At 41.2% G+C, this 21,978-nt stretch overlaps 1 long non-coding RNA gene across 5 annotated transcripts in view; it reads left to right on the forward strand.

Moving 5' to 3' along the window:
• The window catches only part of LOC133473515 (uncharacterized), a 35,892-nt gene extending 16,841 nt beyond the window's left edge, over positions 1-19,051 (forward strand). For 4 of the 5 annotated variants that reach the window (XR_009787120.1, XR_009787123.1, XR_009787121.1 and 1 more), the window contains 5 exons: positions 911-969; positions 1,387-1,432; positions 8,762-8,946; positions 17,292-17,653; positions 17,782-19,051. This is a non-coding gene — a long non-coding RNA (uncharacterized LOC133473515). Of the gene's footprint in view, positions 1-910; positions 970-1,386; positions 1,433-8,761; positions 8,947-17,036; positions 17,115-17,291; positions 17,654-17,781 lie in introns of all 5 variants that reach the window. The other variant, XR_009787124.1, reaches the window with a different exon arrangement.
• The last annotated feature ends 2,927 nt before the right edge of the window (positions 19,052-21,978 follow it).

A 21,978-nucleotide genomic window follows, 5' to 3' on the forward strand; every position in this document is an offset into this window, starting at 1 on the left:
AAAAAATGTACCGGCATTACCAGATAGCTAGCAACCCTTTACTGCTCAGTGACTGTTTTTTTTTTGTCAATGTCTTTCTGTCTCCAAAGTGTTCTGTAAATTGTTCTGTTGTCGTACGAGAGCGGCTCCAACTACCGGAGACAAATTCCTTGTGTTTTTTTGGACATACTTGGCAAATAAAGATGATTCTGATTCTGATTCTGATATACAGCTCGAAAATATTGGCGCATTGTGGCTGAATGCTATTTTTGAGATTTGAGTGATATATTAGTGGATTTAGGGTAAGGTTAAATTCTCTTCCCATGATAATAGTAGAATTGGCTTATATGTTTAACAAGTGTGAAAAGAGCATGTGAAAAAAGGCTGGATCATCTTTATTAGGAGCGTATACATAGACAATTATGTAAAGCTTGTTAAATATTGTAGCCTGTATAATTATATATCGGCCTTCAGGATCTGCTACTGTGCAATTTATTCTAAAAAGTAGTCTTTTATGGACTAGTATTGAGACTCCTCTTTGTATACCATTATAAAAGGCCGAGATAGCCTGAGTAAAATTAGAGTCAATGAGGTATTTTACTTCTGACTCAGTAAGGTGCGTTTCTTGTCATAGGAGGAGGTCTGTTTTAAATTTTCATTCAGAAACAACAGATCAGAAGAAATACTTATCTACAAGAGCCAGGGCATGACGTTGCATCACGAAACAGTTGGCCGTGGACGTATAGCTTGTCGACAGCGAGCCACGCTCGTTTGCCTTTGTCACGGTGGTTCTTCATCATCGGGTACAAGATTTTACGCCTCTCGTTGATTTCCTTGGGGAACTGGTTGTTCATTCCAAACGAAGACCCTTTGAGCTCACGACCTTTTGATTTCACTAAAACATTTTGCTGAAAGTGTTAAAACTTTGCAGTGATGGGACGTGGTCGGTTTCCTGGACGAGGGCCTCCCAATCGATGAACACGGTGAAAGGTAATCTCTTTGACTGTATCTTGTTGTATCTTGAGTGCGGACATCATTAACTTTTTAATTTATGCCTCGGCATCTTCCTCTGGGTTTTCTGAAATGCCCGAGAAAATTAGATTGTCGCGGATGCTTTGTGATTGAATGTCCAGCGTAGTTTCTTTCATGATTTTATATTCCAGTCTAAGAGTTTGTAATTCCCCTGACGTTGACATCATGTTTGATCGGAGCACAGTATTATCTAATCTTAGCTCCCTAAACTGTTGCTGTGTGAATGCCGATCTCTTGGCGAAGCAAGTCAAGTGTAATTGACTCAGTAAAGTGTGTTCCATGGAGCACTTTATTTTGTATAAACTGTAGATTTGTGTTTTTTGTCATTCTAAATTTTGTTCCATTTTAATATTGTTACAAATCTGTATCCATTAGCTACGGTCAGCAGACATGGAGAGGTCTTCTTCCCATTTGGTGATTGGTAAGTGCATTTATTTTAAATCGATGAAATTGATTTATAAACTTTGACAGATTTATTTTACTTTGCGTGAGAAGCTTCATTATTTGCTTGACAAACTCTGGCAGTTCGAGGGTGCGCTGGAGTGTTGGTATTCTTTTTTTATTGCTGCTTTTAATGTATTGTATTGAAGAAAGTTTCCGGGTGTTATTTGGAATTCATGGAACACGTCATCACGTGTCCTAAAAACATTATTGTTAAATAATGGGGAGAGCATCCTGGGAGCTAATTGAGATCCTGTTGATACTAAACTTTGCCACCAAGCGGTTAAGGTGGATGCGATTATTGGATTCTTGAAACATTGATGGCGTTTACGACGAGTAGAAATAAATGGGAGTTTTGGTAGTTTGATGTTGTTGCAGTCTATTTGTTCCAGAATCACACTCCTCACTGTGGTGCAACCATTTGATGAGGTATTGTAATTGGTTAGCTTAATAATAGTATTTAAATTTGGGAGCATTTAGGCCTCCCTCATGTTTACTTTTCTGAAGAGTGGATAGACTGATTCTATGTTTCTTATTTTTTTAATAAAAATTTATTACAGCAGAATCTAAGGTTTGAAACCATTTAAACGTGGGCTTAAATGGAATCATTGAAAATAAATAATTTATTTGAGGTAAGGTTTTCATTTTTATTGTAGCTATTCTTCCCAGTAATGATATAGGCAGGTTATTCCAGCGTTTTAAATCAGCTGTGATTTTTTCCAGAAGTAGTGTGTAATTTAGATTGGTTAGCTCTGTGAGTTTTGACGAAATATTGATACCTAAATACTTAATGTTTCCTATAGGAATAGGGTATTCTGGGATTTGATCTGCAGGAGTCCATGAGTTTGCTGTTATTGGCAGTATTGTTGATTTTGTCCAGTTAATATTATATTTGTGAAAATGTTTTAATGAGTTTGAAGAGTGCCTGAAGAGAATTCTTAGGTTCCTGTAAGTAAAGAAGAATATCATCAGCTTTATAGATTGGTTTTGTGTTCTGTCACGAGTGAGCATATACCTTTTTTAGCATTCTGACGTATAGAGGCAGTGTGGTGGATTTTTTTCGCCTGTGGTTCCGAGTCAGAGGTCACCCGGGAGAACTCCGACGTCCGTCGGGCATGGGAGGAATGAAGACTTCGAGACACTTGGCGTTTGGGCTAATTCGATTTATTGAACAAGCCTTAGTGTCATAACAGCTGCTTACATTGCCAGAACGACGAAAAAGCCCCCGAAAAACCCTGGATCTCTCTTTATCAAGCTTTCCTTCTCTGGGAGTGGCTTTATTGCCTCCCTGGGTGCACCCGGAAGGATGGTGCTCCTCATGACCATATTTGGAATCGCACTCGCCTGCTGGTGCCTCTAAATCGGGTCAATCTACCCCCGGGGCCCTTTGCTGCGATAATGCAAAACAGTCCTCTTTGAAGACCTGGCGCCTGTTGCAAACCCAAGACAGGTTTCTGTCAGGGATGAGTAGGAAACCCCAATATACATATAACTGGTTAAAGGATGTCCTTTGATGTAGAATTACAAAGAAAAGATAGTTGGTGTGAATACAGGTCTCCAACCATTTGTCCTGTGCAAAGGAACTCTGATTGTGTTACTATTAAAATATACTACATAACCCCCCTTTAATGAGATCCCCAAACTCATTACAAGACCTAGAGTTAGCAACTGACACCTGGCAAGAAACAACAAACCAGCGTTAGCCCAAAAAGTTAACCTATTATCTACAATTTGGAAGAATCTACTTGGTCAAGAAAGTTTATCATGCTCCAAGCCATCTACTTAAGGTTAACCATTGACTAGGAAAAAAAATATTCTAATAAGGCCAAATCACTCCCTGCGTCCCCTTGTCGCCTCCTGAGGCCACACGTGATTACCAAACAGCCAAATAAACCAAATCTCCTTCCCGCGAACAGTAACGACACAACGTTCGCCAATCCTAAATTTATGCATTTGTACGTGCAACCTCGTGGGAGCGCCAAGCGGCTCTGTCGAAAAACCTCTCTCTTTAAGAGATGAGGAAAAGAGAGAGAGCCATATCAAGCCCCCATCAGAGCCCCTTATCTTATCGCCAAAAGGGGACCCGGATGGCAAAACATACAAAACAACAAACATACACAACAGAATAATGCAAACATCAAATAAATGAACAAAAACAGCGTAAAACACAAAAAAGACGTGGAAGCAAACATATCAAAATACACACAAATGAAAATAAAAATCTTAAAGGTGGTCTCCCTCCATATGGTCTACAGCTCGTGCCATTGATGAAGAAACTCAGAACCCTTCCGCTCAGGGCCCGCTGTCCACCATCACAGTCCATGAATTAGTCCCAGGATCCAGGTTTATACAAGCGGGACCCCCCACAGCTCCTGGACACTCCTGGAAAAACAAAAACACCTGCCAGTATTTTGCAACAAAATCAAACCTAATCCAACACATTTTCAAATGGATATCTAGCAGTTCAACATATGGAGGGCAGTTAGTTCCACACATCTGAGGCAGACACGGTTGGGGGAGTCGTTTAATCCGTAAGTGCTAATACCCCCCTTGCATCGCGTTATGCCTCCAAACCACTGCGGACATGACTCCTGCGCGTACCACCGCTGAATATTATTTTGTTTTGAAACACCCTTGCATGAAGGAATCTGAGCCAAGAAAATGACCTAACTTCCATTTAAAAACCATCCACAAAAGTTCCCATTAGATATACATCTATTACCATGGACTTCATTGATACCACGTCACCATTAGGTTCACCCCCCTTTAATACTGGCAATTGTACTTCGTCTCCCGGGATCGCAACGCCAACCCACCTAAAGATCACGTCCTTTGTCTTCTACCAGGTCAACTAACTGGGTATTATAGGTTGGCTTTACCCGTTTAGTAAGGTCACCTGTACTATTCGATAACGGTCTGATCCAAGAACCTGTGTATGGTCCCAGTCTGTGGTTTGGACACGCTGTATGAATATTTCACAGTCACCTTTGACCTCAAACCTCCTAAAATTATTAACCAACTGTCATATGTGTGTGTGTTCCGGGTTTTGTCTTCCCCCCCTGTTTCACACACACCTGCTCCTGTGAGCATCTTCATCACCTGTGCCTCGTTCACCCTAATTACCCCTTGTATATAACCTCGTGTCTCATTTCCTCTCGTTGCCAGTTCGTTGTACCTTGTCGTCGCGTTCCAGCATTCCTTGTTTCCACGTCATAGATTCACAGTAAGACTTGACCCTGTTCCGATTATCGACCTTGCCTCTTTGCCTCATGTTTTTGGATACTGTTGCCTCTCTTGGATTGCCTGCCTGTGTACCAACCTATGCCCGTCTATTAAACCTCTCTTTTTGGAAAATGTCAATTTGTTTTGGAGTCGTGCATTTTTGGGTCCTATCCTCTGTTCCGTTCATGACACCAACAAGAAATTATCGTCTAAAGTTACCCTCGGCAGATCAAGTTTTTTCCCATGATTATCTTTCCACTTTGCCCCTTGTTTACAAAGAACAGTATTATATTGTGGGCACCCACACGGTAGTAAAATGGAGTTCCCTTCCATTGGTTTTACCCTATCAACAAAAGTCCACAACTAGTTCCCGCATCTGCCCCTTGGGTGTTGGGATGTAACCTGGAGGTCATCACCCATCTCCTGACACTGTCCCCCAGACCCATGGTGCGTCTACCTTGCCATCCATCCACTCTCTGAGCCGCCTCTCCCCACAAGGGTCGCGGGAGTGCTGGAGCCCATCCCAGCGATCATCAGGCAGGAGGCGGGGCACACCCCGAACTGGTTGCCAGCCAATCGCAGGGCACATAGAAACACACAGCCATTCGCACTCACATTCACCCTTACGGGCAATTTAGAATCTTCAATTAACCCACCATGCATGCTTTTTGGGATGTGGGAGGAAACCGGAGTGCCCGGAGACAACCCACTCAGGCACGGGGAGAACATGCAAACTCGTGACCCCCACAAAATATCAACAGAGGGTACGTTAGGAAGTTCACTCCTGGCGCGCTCTCTGTGCCCCGGAAGGTTTGGAAACTCAGGGCATTGTTGGAGTATGACATTCGGTACAGGCAGAACTGACACACTCTGTCTCTGAGTACCGCAATCTTGAGGCACGGTGAGAGGGTCGGACTGAATTTACAAATGTACCCAGACATCGAGGCAAAGCTAGGATTGGTCCGAAACTGCATGACGTCACGACAGGAAGCAGTCTCTTGACTATAAAAGATTATGACGAAAAACTTCCTAGGTCTTTTACGCCCGTGAGCTGCGTGTGGAAGATCTCAGCCCTGAACCTTCACCGACCTTATTGTTTGACTCTGTAGTTTTGAATAAATTAGTAAACATTTCATACAGGCTAATCATTGAAAAATCACCTAGCCCAGAATAAAAGAACCGGGTATTAGAGTTTTGAATGGTCGCCAGGCTAAATCCAGGGTGTGGCCTTTCTTTGGTCTCTTTACATCTAACAATAATTTGTAAATATTATAATGAATTTTCAAAACACATATGCTATGAAGGCGGTACGGTAGTAAAGACCATATCCTTAAATTTGAAAAATACTCTACTTTCCTTGTTAATTCATAGTCGTGGCCGTGCCAGAGCCTATTCCACCTATCTTTGGGTGAGAAGCAGGGTACACCCTGAACTGGTTGCCAGCCAAACGCAGGGCACATATAAACAAACAACCATTTGCCCAATTTCGGCAATTCGGAGTCTTTAATTAACCTACCATGCATGTTTTTGGCATGTGGGAGGAAACCAGAGTTGCCGGAGAAAACCAACCCAGGCACGGGGAGAAAATGCAAACTCCACACAGGCAAGGCCGGATTAGAACCCGGGTCCTCAGAACTGTGCGGCAGATGCTCTAACCAGTTCTCCACCATGCCGTCTATAATATATACTTATTTATTTATTTATTTATATATATATATATATATACATCCATCCATTTTCTGAGCCGCTGCTCCTCACTGGGGTCGCGGGTGTGCTGGAGCCTATCCCAGCTATCATCGGGCAGGAGGCGGGGTACGCCCTGAACTGGTTGCCAGCTAATCGCAGGGCACATACAAACAAACAACCAGTCGCACTCACATTCACACCTACGGGCAATTTCGAGTTGTCAATTAACCTAACATGCATGTTTTTGGGATGTGGGAGGAAACCGGAGTGCCCGGAGAAAACCCACGCAGGCATGAGGAGAACATGCAAACTCCACACAGGCGGGGCCGGGGATTGAAACCTGGTCCTCAGAACTGTGAGGCAGACACCCTAACCAGTCGCCCACCGTTCCACCATATATAAATATAATTTATTTATTTTTAGATATTGCTCCATTGCTACTCTGCTTCTTGCTTTGCTTCTTATTTAAAATAGACTGAAGACACGTTTTCTGTGCTCAAAACAATGAGAAGTCTAGACTTCTTAAATCCTATCCCTTCTCCGTATTCTGTTAATTTATATATCTATTCCACTTCTTCGATAAAAATACTAATGATAATATACATACATATACATATACATATATATATATATATATATATATATATATATATATATATATATAATATACGATAATAAAATAATCTATTCAGCATTTACTATTTAAAATGAAAATGATTAACATATTGTAGAAAAACAAACTGAAAGTGATCAAACTGGACTGGTGTGAATTTTCTGTTTTTTTCTGCTTTTTTACCAAGGAAACCTGACTCATAACCCTCAAGGAATCTGAGATGATGTTTACGACCCTCACATACAGTATGCTTCTTAGTTTGCATGTCTGATGAGGCAATAGTGTTTTTTGTTTCTGAAATCTTGTGCTGTGGGAACATAATCATTCACATGGGAAGGAGAAAAAAAAGCACCTACAACCTCATGCAGGCTTATTGGAAATGTTACGAACACCCTCCTAGTGGAAGAACTGTAGAGGGGCAGGTGTGTGCTCTGTTTGCATGCTGATATATCGGTAGATGATGATAGCTGTGACGGGTCAATACTAAACATGCCCAGACATGCCTTTGGGGGAGGTCCTCGAGAGAATTTAAGACAACAAAGTTATGATTGTTGATAGGAACACATATGTTCAACTGTATGTTTATTGATATAAAGAGACAACCCATGTGGCATGGGAACAAGGGATTTTCGCAACATCATCAAATTATTTCTGACACAAGTGGACCATTTGGGTCCATATTATCATTTTATAAAGAGGTGCAATCGAGCATGACTGAAAATATGTGGGCGTGAGGTGGAGGGAGGCGGCACGGTGGCCGACTGGTTAGAGCGTCATCCTCACAGTTCTGAGGACCCGGGTTCAATCCCCGGCCCCGCCTGTGTGGAGTTTGCATGTTCTCCCCGTGCCTGCGTGGGTTTTCTCCGGGCACTCCGGTTTCCTCCCACATCCCAAAAACATGCATGAATTGGAGACTCTAAATTGCCCGTAGGCATGACTGTGAGTGCGAATGGTTGTTTGTTCCTATGTGCCCTGCGATTGGCTGGCAACCAGTTCAGGGTGTACCCCGCCTCCTGCCCGATGACAGCTGGGATAGGCTCCAGCACGCCCGCGACCCGTGTGAGGAGAAGCGGCTCAGAAAATGGATGGATGGATGGAGGTGGAGGGACATGACCGGATGTGACGAGGGCCCGCTCGTCAATTCCCTAAATTCATCAATCTATCAATGAGTGCGTTATCAATTTATCCATAGGTATGGGGATGGGGTTCCCAGGTGTGTTATCAATCTATCAACAGGTGTTTTATGAATCAATCAACAGGTGTTGACATGTGACTGAATGTGAGGGGCCCCTTTCCATGAGATTTCCGGCTATGGGATTTTTGGCAACACAATTTCTGGCAGAAATGACGTATTGACTTCGGCAGATTTTCTGTGACGTCATTACTTCCGACCAGCCATCACCTTTGGTCATAAAGCAGATACTATTACTCTCTCCCTGGACCAGATGATTTCCATGACTACCTATGGCAAAACCCATCACTGTCACTACAGTGGAGTTTGTAATCCATAAATTACTGCTTTGAGACATTTTATGACTAAACTTCATTAGCATCATGTGGACTTCAGTCGTGGAAAGAGGAAGTGAGAAGACTTGCTGTTTTTGATTTGCATGAAAACAAATGAAGGTGATGACACTGAATAAGAGTTTTGACAGTGATACGCTCATACCACAATGATGGACAAAGTTCTTCTTGTCGTGGCTATCATTGCATCAGGCAAGCTCTTGACTCTTTGTACATACTGATGTCCACACGCGTGTCACTTTCATGCGTTCCTCTCTTCTTCAGGCTTGTGTGCATCATGCTCCACTGCTCGCCGTCGCTTCCATGTTGATTACAAGCCAGTGACGTGGAGCGAGGCCTTGCGTTACTGCAAAGCCAAGCATCACAACCTCGCCACTGTGCATGACGAGGAGGACGTGAAGACCTTGATGGACACGGTCAAACTCAACAGGATGCACAAAGGAGAACAGGTAATCATGTTATGGTATGTAATGACATTGGACAGAAATAAAATATCATGGTTCCACTGCTGGAACGAGGAACTTTTGGAGGAACATTGTGTGTTTACATTGCAAGGACTGTGTTTAAATTTACTGAGATAATTTAGCGGGCGGAAACAAGACTCTGCTAAGCGGTGGGAGATTTGTACTTGTGAAAGTTTCAGTAATCTTCGGGGTGGGTTCTACAGTGGAAACATACTGTATCAGTTAGATCAGTGTTTCTCAACCAGGGGTCCATGGACCCTGAGTGGTCTGTGGTGAATTGCAAGGGGTCCGTAAAATTAAAATACATCCATCCATCCATTTTCTGTACCGCTTCTCCTCACTAGGATCATGGGTGTGCTGGAGCCTATCCCAGCTATCTTCGGGCGAGAGGCGGGGTACACCCTGAACTGGTCACCAACCAATTGCAGGGCACATAGAAACAAACCATTCGCACTCACATTGACACCTACTGGCAATTTAGAGTCTTCAATCAACCTACCATGGATGTTTTTGGGATGTGGGAGGAAACCGGAGTGCCCGGAGAAAACCCATACAGACACATGGGGAACATGCAAACTCCACACAGGCAGGGCCAGGATTTGAACCCTGGTCCTCAGAACTGTGAGGCAGATGTGCTAACAAGTCGTACACCGTGCCGCCTGAAATTAAAAAGTGTTTTTGAAACGATCCAATAACTTTTATAGAAATAATTCCATGTTACTCTAGTAAAATTCATTGTATTTCTAACAAGCTCTCGCTGCCATTCGTATTGTTGAAGTTACTGCATGACACTATTAATACAAAATTAACATTATTTGCATTGTTTTGAAATTATGATGGTGGCCGACTCTTTAGAGCGTCAGCCTCACAGTTCTGAGGACCCGGGTTCAATCCCCGGCCCCGCCTGTGTGGAGTTTGCCTGTAGGTGTGAATGTGAGTGTGGATGGTTGTTTGTTTGTATGTGCCCTGCGATTGGGTGGCAACCAGTTCTGGGTGTACCCCGCCTCCTGCCCGATGGTAGCTGGGATAGGCTCCAGCACGCCCGCGACCGTAGTGAGGAGAAGCGGCTCAGAAATTGGATGGATGGATGGATGAAATTATGACCCCTTAGCATTTTAGTGGGCCTATACCTTTTGTTGTGAAACATCTGCAGCAAGGTGTTGTGGGAAAACTCGTGAATTTGCAAGGTCCATGTTAAAAAAAATTAAATATAAATTCTGTTTTGTTTCATATTTTTGAAATCTATTATATAACAATTCTGTTTTGTGACATATTTCTGAAAGCTACTGCATAAAATGTTGTTGGTTACATGTTTCTGGAAACGCTGCATAAATATGCTGTTGTTATGACAAGAAGCTACTGCATGAGTAAGCTCTTTTCTTCTGGAAGTTACAATCGAAGGCTCATATTTGCCTCAAAGATTAATTAAACGCCATAATCCAAAAAGGTTGAGAACTACTGTTGGATTTATCTTACCCAACATTATAAAAAATAGACACAAAAGGAATGAAGACGCTGGTTTCTTTTTCTCATGAGGAGGGCGTATGGGAGATTGTTCAGATCACAGTCTCTCAACACGCTCTAAACAATCCCCCCCCTCGCTCCTGCTTTTATTTGAAATAGGAGGGATTTACAAATCATAATGTTCTAAGCAATAAGACACAACACAAAATATTTGATAATAAGAGGGTTTTTCCCAGACATAGTATTCTAAACAATAAGACACAACACATAATATTGAACCAACACCTGTCACGAACCGACCACATCCGATCACGTCCTTGGTCCAGGCGCCCTTCCATCGGATGATGCTGAGTCTTCTTTTTGAAGGCGAGACATCTAAAATTGTCCATTATACTAATGCAAGCTAAGCAAATAAATGATAACTTCTACAATTTATCTAACATTTCCCTCCTGTTTATCATGTATTTGCACAAATTCTCATATCATCTTACAGTCACTTCATTTCGATTTTTAACTGTAGAATCATTTTTATGAAACAACTACATTTACACTCAGAGTAACTTGTCATATATGAATGTTGTAGTTTAAACATTGTAATCATCTGTATCAGGTAACAAATCAGGTAAAGCAAAATCATCATTATCATCATAATCATCATTATCATCATACAGTATACATCAGCTCCATACGATTTCTCCATCGGGGTTATGGCTGTGGTGATTAATTTACTGATTAATGCCAGAATGCATGGGATACAACAACATCCACATAATGTCAGAATGGCTGCAAAAACAGCAATTGATATCAATATTGGTGTAATTAGGGTTTTATATTTACCAAAAACGTCCATTCGAGCTGTCCCACAAGGAGTGTTGATTGAGGGTCCGCAGACCATCGATGGCTCTGGTCAAGCTGCCATCTGAAGCAGTATTGTTTGTTCTCCAAACATACCGCAAACACCTCCCTCTCTTGCGAGGAGCATGTCGACAGCTATGCGGTCTTTGGAACGTCCTTGAGCTGCTCGTGCACAGCTTCCAACCCACTCTGAGTCCAATTTCCTAATCTCTGTACATTGAAGTGGATGTAGTTTATCCCATCAACATTTTTATTAATCGTACACCACCAGCATATGAAAGACTCAAATCCTCCTGCAACCTGGTCACCCAATTTGTATTGATTAGGAACCCCCACGAGGAACACCTGGCGTTGATGTATGTTGGATTATTTTGCCCCTGCCATGACAAATCTCTTTTTTGTATATGTTTTTAGATTGGACAAAAACATTGGTGCCCTTTCCATTAAATCTTGAACAGGCATAGGGTATACTGACACATGCAATATCTAAGTGATAATAGCGCATAATCTAGATATATCTTTAGGTAATCTATCAAACAGTCTATCATCTCCGCACCACCACCAGATGTCGCTCCGTGCCACTGGCACAAAATTTGGTTTGACTTTTAAGATTACTTTAACTGTGTGTCGTTCAGTGGTCCTAATTTTTTTTCCTTTATTAATCATGTTTATACAAGTGAAATTATTTGGTGCTACTAAAGTAGAAAACATCGGTTTGTGTTTATCTGCTTCTTTTACGGGATATATAGGATCCCATGATTTAGAAGGAACCAATCATCAGTAGTTATGTTGTTAAAATTAAATTAAAATTTGTCCACCTTTCTTTGAAGTTTTCAATGGCATTTTTGGTTTAACACTGTTCCTATAACACAGTACACAATATACAATACACAACATAACACAAGCCGTTTTGCTTAGGTTAAACTCCTTTCTATGTTCTTTTGCTGTTTTTTTATTTTTTATTTTTTTTGACCAACTGGACCAATCATAACTTGTTTCACCAATGAGGTGTTCCCATCCAAAGCCTATAGTTGCATACCAGTGATATCCAAATCCCCAATTCTGCCCATTCTCTTGAGCATCATTGGTGAAAGCCGCATATGGAATTATGATTAAAGCAGCTTGATTTTGGGGGGCACAAAATATTAAACCTTTTTGCCGCGTTTGGAGGCCATGCGCACAATTTTGATCATCAGCTGTACTCCTTTTGACACGAGTTAATGATTCAAATTTTTTTATTATTGGGTTTGTCATATTGGTCCAGTTGGTAGGTGATTTTCTATCTAAAAATGGGTTTTATCATTGAGGGTGGGACGTCCCATGTACCACAAAAACAAAACCAACATCATAGTAGCCAAAGTTGCTACGTAACAACTTAGCGAATCTCATAACCAACGTGGGTGTGCCTTTCTGCTGAGTTCTCACTAAAAGGGTTGGTGTCTTTTTTCTTCACTGACCAGCAAGCGTTTTCAGAATCTACACATCTGCTCCCGCTCCGTTATCAGACTTTTGCTCACCTTCCCTGTTTGAGTACTCAGCTGAAATGACTCTTTTACAGTTTATTAAATGAACCCACGTGTTTCCCTCTGCTATTTTTTAAGTGTCAATCTATCTGTGCCACCATCCCTTTTTTTTTTTTTTTTCTTTGCTAATGTAAATTTCATTTTGTAGTTTTGCACTTTGTTTTTCACAATAATTACGGTCTTGTTGTGGAATACTCATATTGGCTATCAGAAAAATAAGCTGTTGGTTTTATCTTATCACCATATTGTTGTGTAAGTATGGAGGTCATGCAATAGCTTTTACAATCTACCATTTGAATGAATGTTTTATCATTAAATTTGGAAGGCCTAGCGCAGCACTGGACACCAAATGTTGTTTAATGTCACAGAAGGCCTTTTCTGCCTCTGTACTCCATTAAACAGGTGATGTCATTTTAAGGTTGTTTTTATACATTAATTTTGACAATGTTGCAACAATTTCTGCATAGTTTGGAATCCATGCTCTACAATAATTTGTCAGACCTAAAAATGATTATTATATGTTTCTTCGTCTGTGGTTTAGGATTTTTTAAGACTATAGCTCTCCTGTCTTCTAATATAGTCTTTCCTCCTATACTTAAATTATGGCCTAGATATTTAACTTGTCTTTTACATCATTGCAATTTATTTTTTGTTAACTTTATGTCCCTCTTCTGTTAGATGATGCAGTAAAGTCAATGAATCCTTGCATGTCTCTCCATCTGTAGATGCCAGAAGACATGCGTGTTGTCATAACTTGTGAATAATTAGTTAGACTTTCACAGTAACCTTGCGGTAATCTAGTAAAAGTATATATATATTTTTTTGTTTTCTCAAATGTGAATGCAAACCAAAATTGACTGTTTTTTTCTATTGGTACTGTAAAGAATGCATTACTTATGTCTACTACTGTAAACACAGTAGCGTCTGGTCTTAATGAATTTAACAATGTGCGTGGGATTGGTACGCATGCTGCTCTCTGTATTACTGCAGCTCATCACATTCTTTTTTATCTTCTATTTTTGTGATAAGCTCCAAGGCTGCAGACAACAGCCTTTCCCACGTTTAACTGTGGTTTGTCTGGGATATCGATTGTGTAATAGAATGTACTTTCTCTGTTTTCCAGTGTTACATCAAGGTCCTCTCTTTTTAATTTATGTTTAATTCATATTTGAGTACAAGTCCTAGTTGGAATAAGCCGTCTCTTCCCAACAAATTCACAGGGCACTCCGGGACTTCGAAAATGGGCATTCTACAAGGTTATTTCAGGTTTTTCAGTGTCCAAACTCAGAATGTCCTGTAAATTGAAATCCACCTCCTCATTCTCTGTAATGTTTACACAAGAGGATTTGTTGAGTTGGGAAGCAGGCTGGCCTAGTCATGCAGTAGTTTGTCCGTATTCTCTTTTCTTTTTCTTTTTTTCTTTTTTAGGGCATTCACGTGCAATGTGGCCTTTGTTTCCACAGCACCAACAGATGGTATTATCATAATAATTTCGATTTCTACCATATCTTACTCTCCCACGGTCTCTGCCGTGTCCTCTAAAATTATCTCTCTCTCTGCCTTGATAGTATATTTCTGCTTCTTCGTCGAGGAAGACATCTATCTTCTCTTTTTGTTTTTTCTCTAACACTCTTTCTGCGTGGAGGGCATGATTAACATATTCCTCCAGAGGGCCAGTTGCTAGGTTTATCCAATGTTTATCTACCCATCTGTTAATGTGTTCTTTCGAAATCACATGTAAAGCATTTTTTAACTGTTAAGGTGTGATGCCGGCTACGGCCTTTTTCACATCCTCATTAGTCCAGTTTAACCAGAAGAGTAAGTCGTCAAATCCATCTTTTTGTATTTGTGATATATCATTTTTGTGTCGACACTTTATTTCGTTTTGAAGTTGAACTATTTTTTGCGAATTTAGCTGGCCAGCGAAACCGTATTTGGTTATCCACGTGTTTAAATCTTCTATTTTGAAATGGTTTTGAAGTTGAACATATTTCCAATCTTTACACGTTAGGTCTATTTTTTTATCCTGTTTACTGTTATTTATTCCCATTTTTGTGAATTTGGAAGTCAGTTCATTTGCACCTAGAGTGACCTAAATACTGACTTTATTCAAAAATGACAGGGTGACAATAAATGTCTGAGTTTTGGTAATTCTCAAGCTTCTACCCTAATTGGGGCGGAGAATTCTTGCCTTTGCTTCCAAACTCAGTTGTCACTTACAATCCCGTCTTATACATTCATACTTTTACACATACACACGATATTAATAACGTTTTTATAAACACACGAAAACACGGAAACACAGAAACACAGAAATACGGAATTTAAGTACGTACAGGACCCCGCCGTCCCCACGGATTTTATCGGATACCGTTGTCCATCTTGACCACTTGCCAGTGACTAGTATTACACAAGGTTTGTTCTGCCGCAGACTTCTTCGTCGCGCAATTCACTCACTCTTTAATCCTTTTTTCCCCCAAAAATTTTTTAAAATTTAACTCACCACTCGTCTTCAATCCTGTGGATTGTCGTCAACCTTCAGATCCCAGTTGAGGAGGACGAAGACCAGTCCCGTAAAAGGGTCTTACTTGCCGTGGCCACGGTCTCTTAACTGGAAGTCGGCTCCACAACTGGAATCCTCGGGTGTGTTGACATCCGGCTCGAAGGACCAATTTAATGTTGGATTTATCTTACCCAACATTATAAAAAATAGACACAAAAGGAATGAAGACGCTGGTTTCTTTTTCTCATGAGGAGGGCGTATGGGAGATTGTTCAGATCACAGTCTCTCAACACGCTCTAAACAATCCCCCCCCTCGCTCCTGCTTTTATTTGAAATAGGAGGGATTTACAAATCATAATGTTCTAAGCAATAAGACACAACACAAAATATTTGATAATAAGAGGGTTTTTCCCAGACATAGTATTCTAAACAATAAGACACAACACATAATATTGAACCAACACCTGTCACGAACCGACCACATCCGATCACGTCCTTGGTCCAGGCGCCCTTCCATCGGATGATGCTGAGTCTTCTTTTTGAAGGCGAGACATCTAAAATTGTCCATTATACTAATGCAAGCTAAGCAAATAAATGATAACTTCTACAATTTATCTAACAACTACTTAGTTAGTTAGTTAGTTCGATGATAACATAGTTGGTTAGTTAATCTAGTGTTTCCCAACCTTTATTGAGCCATGGCACATATTTTACATTAGTACTGCGGCTTTGTTGATCTTTTGTTGTTTAAAAAACGTTTCACGTCCAGTTCATGAATGGTCAATACAGATGGGGGAGTCAGAAACAAGAAAACGAGATCAAGCAATGTTTACTTCCATAGGGGGTCTTTAAGGTGTGCTTTGTCTGGTCCCTCACCTAGGACCTGTTTGCTATGAGTGACCTTGCCAGGGGCAAAAAGCCACAGACAACTTAGCTTCTTGGATCATTGGATTCATATTCTTGCAGAAATTCATGAAAGACACACATGGAGATCTTGAATAATAATTTTCCATCCAATGTGGAGGCGGGGCCGTAACCAGGATTTTAGAAATACTGAGGTCATAATTGGAGCGGTCCAAGCACAAAGTTTCAGCAGGTGGTTCCATAACAAAATGTGTATTTGTAATGGACACTGTGTGTGTGTGCGTGTGTGTGTGCGCGCCCCTGTGTGTGTGCGTGTATGTGAGCGCGTGTATGTGTGTGTGTGTGTGTTAAGAGTTGTGACGTTCATGAACGAACCAAATCTTTTGACCGGCTCATTAACATGAACGATGGGAACCAAGTCGCGTTTGGCTAGGAGCCGTTTTTTTTTTTTTTTGCTCTCTCCCTGATTTCACAAAGATGCTCACACAAGCTCCTCCTTGCTCCTCCACTGAGTGAGATGGAGAGAGCATGGGGAGGAGCGCTTATCTATATTTATATATATTTATATGTAGTTGTGCACGCTCCCTTCACGTGAGTGCCTCAGTTATATATATATAAAGCGAGTGCGTCTGAATCGGCAGACGCAGAGAGCATGTGGAGGAGCGCTTAATTCATATGCAAATGTCGCATGAGTTGTGCACGCTCCCTTCACGTGAATCCTTCAGTGAAAAAAAAAAAAAAAAAAAAAGCGAGTGCCTAGAGAGTCGGGAGGGCAGTCAACATGTTGCAGAGTTTCCTCACCGACAAGAACCCCATTGTCTCCACTCTGGTTGTCACCAATGCACCTGTCCACCCTTTATCTCCAGAAAAATGGACTACATTGCAGGAGTTATGCACCCTCTTGAAGCCATTTGAGAGGTGACTGTTGAACTCAGTGCAGAAAGGTGTGTAGTCCAACTGGTCAGTGGTAGTTTTCTACAGCATGCATGAAAAATAGCTGATACTAAATTACGAATATTTGATACATAAAGGATACTGTGTTATACATCATAGTATTTATTATTTTTGTTACAACTTCATAATTGTATCATTATAATAACATTTATCTTTTTTCTCACTAGCTACGTGACTGCCTCCAAAGCAATACTGCTGGCCAGGCGACTGCAAAGAGCCACGGCTGATTTCCAGAGGAGGGTAACAACACAGGCAGCAAAAGACATGGTCAACTCCGTTTCTTCTGGCAGGTCAGCTAGATTCCATAGAATGAATCCAACCACATCCTTGCGGATGCTGCTGCTTTTGACCCAAGATTCAAAAGGATGGCATTCGGGGCAGAACTGCAGACGAGGCTTTTCAAAGAGTATCCACTGCAGCAACAAGACTCACAATTAGCAGCAGCAACCGCATCCAGCAACCGTTCCAAGAAGAAAGAGCAGGCAGTGCTGCTCCGGAATCAGTCGTTTAGAGCTATTATCATGAGGAAGTAAGGATGGCAAAAATTCATCACAGTTTTTTCTCTAAATCTAAGATGACATAAGTCTAATATCACAATCTCATAATAAAATTGTTTTATCTCCACCCCATTGTTGTATTTCCCACCTATATGAGCAGCTAAGCTGGAACAGTGGCAACTCGGAACCCCACAGCAGACAATGTCATGGAGGTGCTGGCGTCCCAAGAGGAGCCTCTTGTTCCAAAAAATGAACATCCTCTCAAGTGGTTGAAAAGTCAGGTGCCTGTGTACACCAGGCTTAGCAAACTCATGGCTAAGAAGCTTTGCGTTGTGGCCAAGTCAGTTCCATCTGAGAGAATTTTCTCTAAAACTGGACAAATAATCACAGAGAGGAAAAGTCGCCTCAAGCCTGCAAAAGTGAAATCACTTGTCTTCCTTAATGCACTTGTCTTCCTTAATTTGCCCAATGACAAGAAGGAGAGGCCATAAAACATGGAACTGCTTTATTATTTTTGGGAATGTCATTTATTTTGTTTGTGTCTGTCTTGTTTACGCTTTTTTTTATTGGAGTTGTGGTTCAGAGTAAAGGGACTGATCTCCTGTTTTTGTAGGTCAGGTATAGGCAACTACTCACCCAGGGACAGTTCAGGAGTCCTCCTCAGGCTTTAGCTCTATTTTAATTTTTTTACAAAGCAACTATATGCACCTCAGGACAGTTCACCAGTCCATTCTACAGTTTTTATTAGTAGTACTAGTGGGCTGTGTGCACATTTTCTTTCTCACATTTTTTTTTGTTTTATCTATTTTTTTTAATACTTGAAGTATTGTTTTTGAGTTCCATCCAACCATGTTCTGAGCCGCTTATCCTCACAAGTGTCGCGGGAGTGCCGCAGCCTATCCCAGCTATCTTCGGGCAGGAGGCGGGGAACACCCTGAACTGGTTGCCAGCCAATCGCAGGGCACACATAAACAAACAACCATTCGCACACACATTCACACCTACGGGCAATTTAGAGTCTTCAATTAACATACCATGCATGTTTTTGGAATGTGGGAGGAAACCAGAGTGCCCGGAGAAAATCCACGCAGACACGGAGAGAACATGCAAACTCCACCCAGGCGGGGCCGGGATTTGAACCCCGGTCCTCAGAACTGTGAGGCAGACGCTCTAACCAGTTTGTACACCGTGCCACCTGCTTTTGAGTTTTCTATCAAAACATGTTTGTGTGGAACGTTTTTCTCTAAAATTTGCACTAAAACAAGACATGGTGTTACTGACTAGCAACTTAGTATTTTTTTTACATCACCTTTAATCTTTATTATAAGCCGTTATTATATAATTTTAAAATATTGTTTTGAGCTTTTCTGTATTGTTAAAAATGTTCATGGGTGGAATTTCTGCACTAAAAGCTTTTGCATGGAACTTCATTGTAGCCTGCTTTGTTTTTTATTGTGTATTTATAAGTCTCGAAGAGCCATAAATCACATCTCTCATGTGTGTTGACCCACCTTTGAAAGGGCAGTGACAGCAGAGGGCATGTGGCAAGTCACCAGGCATATCCTGTAGACTTACTAAAATTGGAGGATTGTTGATAGTACACTGATTTTAATTAACATAAAATAAACCACGTTTCAAAGATTATTTAGCCTAGAATATAACAGGGCATAATGCAAGACAAGATCTTTAACAAGAATGGTTTTCCATAAGGAAATGTGTTTTCGTAACTGATTTAACACTGCCTCAAATCACGCATGATGCCTGAGAACTGACGTTATGTTTTTGTCAAAGGATAAAGCTTTCTGCAAGGGGCTGAGGCATCCCAGTGCCTGAGTGCTTAGACTGCATCTAGGGCTCCCTGAGGCATCCCAGCGCCTGAGTGCTTAAACTGCATCTAGGGCTCTGTGTTTATGAACATGCATCATTGCAAGTCCTGGCATTCTCTCATTGCCCATGGATGATATAGAGGCAGGGTGTGGGGTCGGGGAAGGGGTGTTGCTATGACAGTCGGGCCATAGTCACTACAACTGGTTATCTTTCACTGACTGACTGACAAGGCTCATTCACTCACTCTCATTGAGATTTCCCCCCTTTTACCGATCCTAGAAGAGATGCAATGTACATTGAACCAGCATGACACTACAGTATGTAAAGTATTCACCATTGTGTTGCTTTTAAAAGGAGGAGGATTCTCCAAGTACCACCAGAATGACAAACATTAAAATGCAGTAGCGTCATAGTCAGTGTTCATTAACAATGACGCAGAGGTATATTTGTTAAAAAGCATTTAATATTTATTTATTATTATAAGCCACTGTAACATTACACAGAGTTTGGACTTTAACAGTGTTCTTAAGTACCGTCAAATGTACACAAGTAACAAATTCAATTCCAATATTTTGAGCACAAAAGTTAAAATTGTACCTAAATAAATATTTTAAAACAAAGAATTCAAAAATTCTTAAATTCAACTGTATTTAACTTAAAAGTTACATACAACTGAACTGTACTGAACAAATTTACTGTACTGAAGAAAAACCTTTTAGCCACTGTAACATTGTTTTCATTTGAACATGTAAATTCAGGGATTACCACATACCAATACAGGGAGCCGGCGTAACACTCGTGGTACCCTCTGGAACATGCATGCTGGCCTATGATTGAGAGACAACAAAATATGGATATACACGTTATAGAAGTTTTACTGACATGACATCTTGTGCAAAAGGATTGGCACATACAGAATAAGGCTGCACAATTTATCAAATGTTCATCATCAAGAGATACTGACATCATGCACACTAAATTTGAGAATCAGAATCATCTTTATTTGCCAAGTATGTCACAAACACACAATACATTTGTCTCCAGTAGTTGGAGCTGCTTTAACACGAAAACAAACAGTCAATTGACAGAGAATACTTTTTAGACATAAAAACATAAAAATACAGTCACTGAGCAGCAAAAGATTACCAGTAATGGTAATGCCGGTACATTTTTTAATATAATTTAATTTTTTTTTAAATTGACAATTGTGCAAAATGATGCTGAGTCCGCTAGCCATTTAAAGCAGTATGAAATTACTAATAGAACAATAGTCTGGTGCAGTGACCATTGTGCAAATGGCACAGAGACTTCAAGAATTTTATGCAGTTTAATGTGACTAGTCGTGCGATAATCTGGGAAATTGTCAATTCTGGAAATGGTGCAGATAATTCTCAAGCACATGAGAGGCCAGTATTGGTCAACAACAGATATGCAAGTAGTGCAGGGTGGCGAGACTACTATAGTGAGTGCACGAATAATGTATAATTGGCCCGACAAGATGTGACAACAATCTCACGACAAAATTGGCAGCATGTTACAATGTAATTGTAAATTAACTCTTTAGGAAGTTAATGGCAAGAGGGAAGAAACTGTTGGAATGTATGGTTGTTTTAGTTTGCACTGATCGATAGCGCCTACCTGAGGGAAGGAGTTGAAAGAGGTGGTGACCAGGATGCGGAGAGTCCAAGAGGATTTTGCATGCTCCTGTCTTAGTTCTGGCAGCGTGCAAGTCCTCAAGGGGGGCTAGGGGGGAACTGACAATTTTCTTCAGCAGTTTTGATTGTCTATTGCAATTGGAGTTTGTCCTTTTTTGTAGCAGCACCAAACCAGTCTGTGATGGATGTACACAGGACTGATTCGATGACTGCTGTGTAGAACTGCCTCAACGGCTTCCGTGGCAGGCCCTGCTTCCTCAGAAGCCGCATGAAGTACATCCTCCGCTGGGCCTTTTTGAGGATGGAGTTGACGTTGATCTCCCACTTCAGGTCCTGGGAGACTGTAATTCCCAGGAATGTGAAGGTCTCGACGGTTGACACAGGGCAGTGGACATCGTGAGGGGCAGTTGTGGCGAAGGATGCCTCCTGAAGTCCACGATCATCTCCACAATCTTGAGCGTGATCAGCTCCAGGTTGTGTCGGCCACACAAGACGACGAGGCTATACTCGACACCTTTTGCCATGAGTAAGCAAACAAATGTTAGCCAAATAAACATTTTCACCTAAAGCATCACAAACTTTCAAACATATGACTGTCTGTTGTCGTACTAGAGCGCCTCCAACTACCGGAGACAAATTCCTTGTGCGTTTTTTGGACATACTTGGCAAATAAAGATGATTCTGAACATAACTTACCATTACATCACTAGGTCTTTCCTGTTTGTCGATATCCAACTTTTGAGTGCTAGGGTCACCGTGGCTTGTGCTTTCAACGGACTCCTGTGTGGCGGTCAGAGGTGGGTAGAGTAACCTAATATTGTACTCAAGTAAGAGTACTGTTATTTTAGAATAATATGATTCAAGTAAAAGTAAAA

Source organism: Phyllopteryx taeniolatus, unplaced genomic scaffold, assembly GCF_024500385.1.
Source record: "Phyllopteryx taeniolatus isolate TA_2022b unplaced genomic scaffold, UOR_Ptae_1.2 contig_27, whole genome shotgun sequence".
NCBI lineage: Eukaryota > Metazoa > Chordata > Actinopteri > Syngnathiformes > Syngnathidae > Phyllopteryx > Phyllopteryx taeniolatus.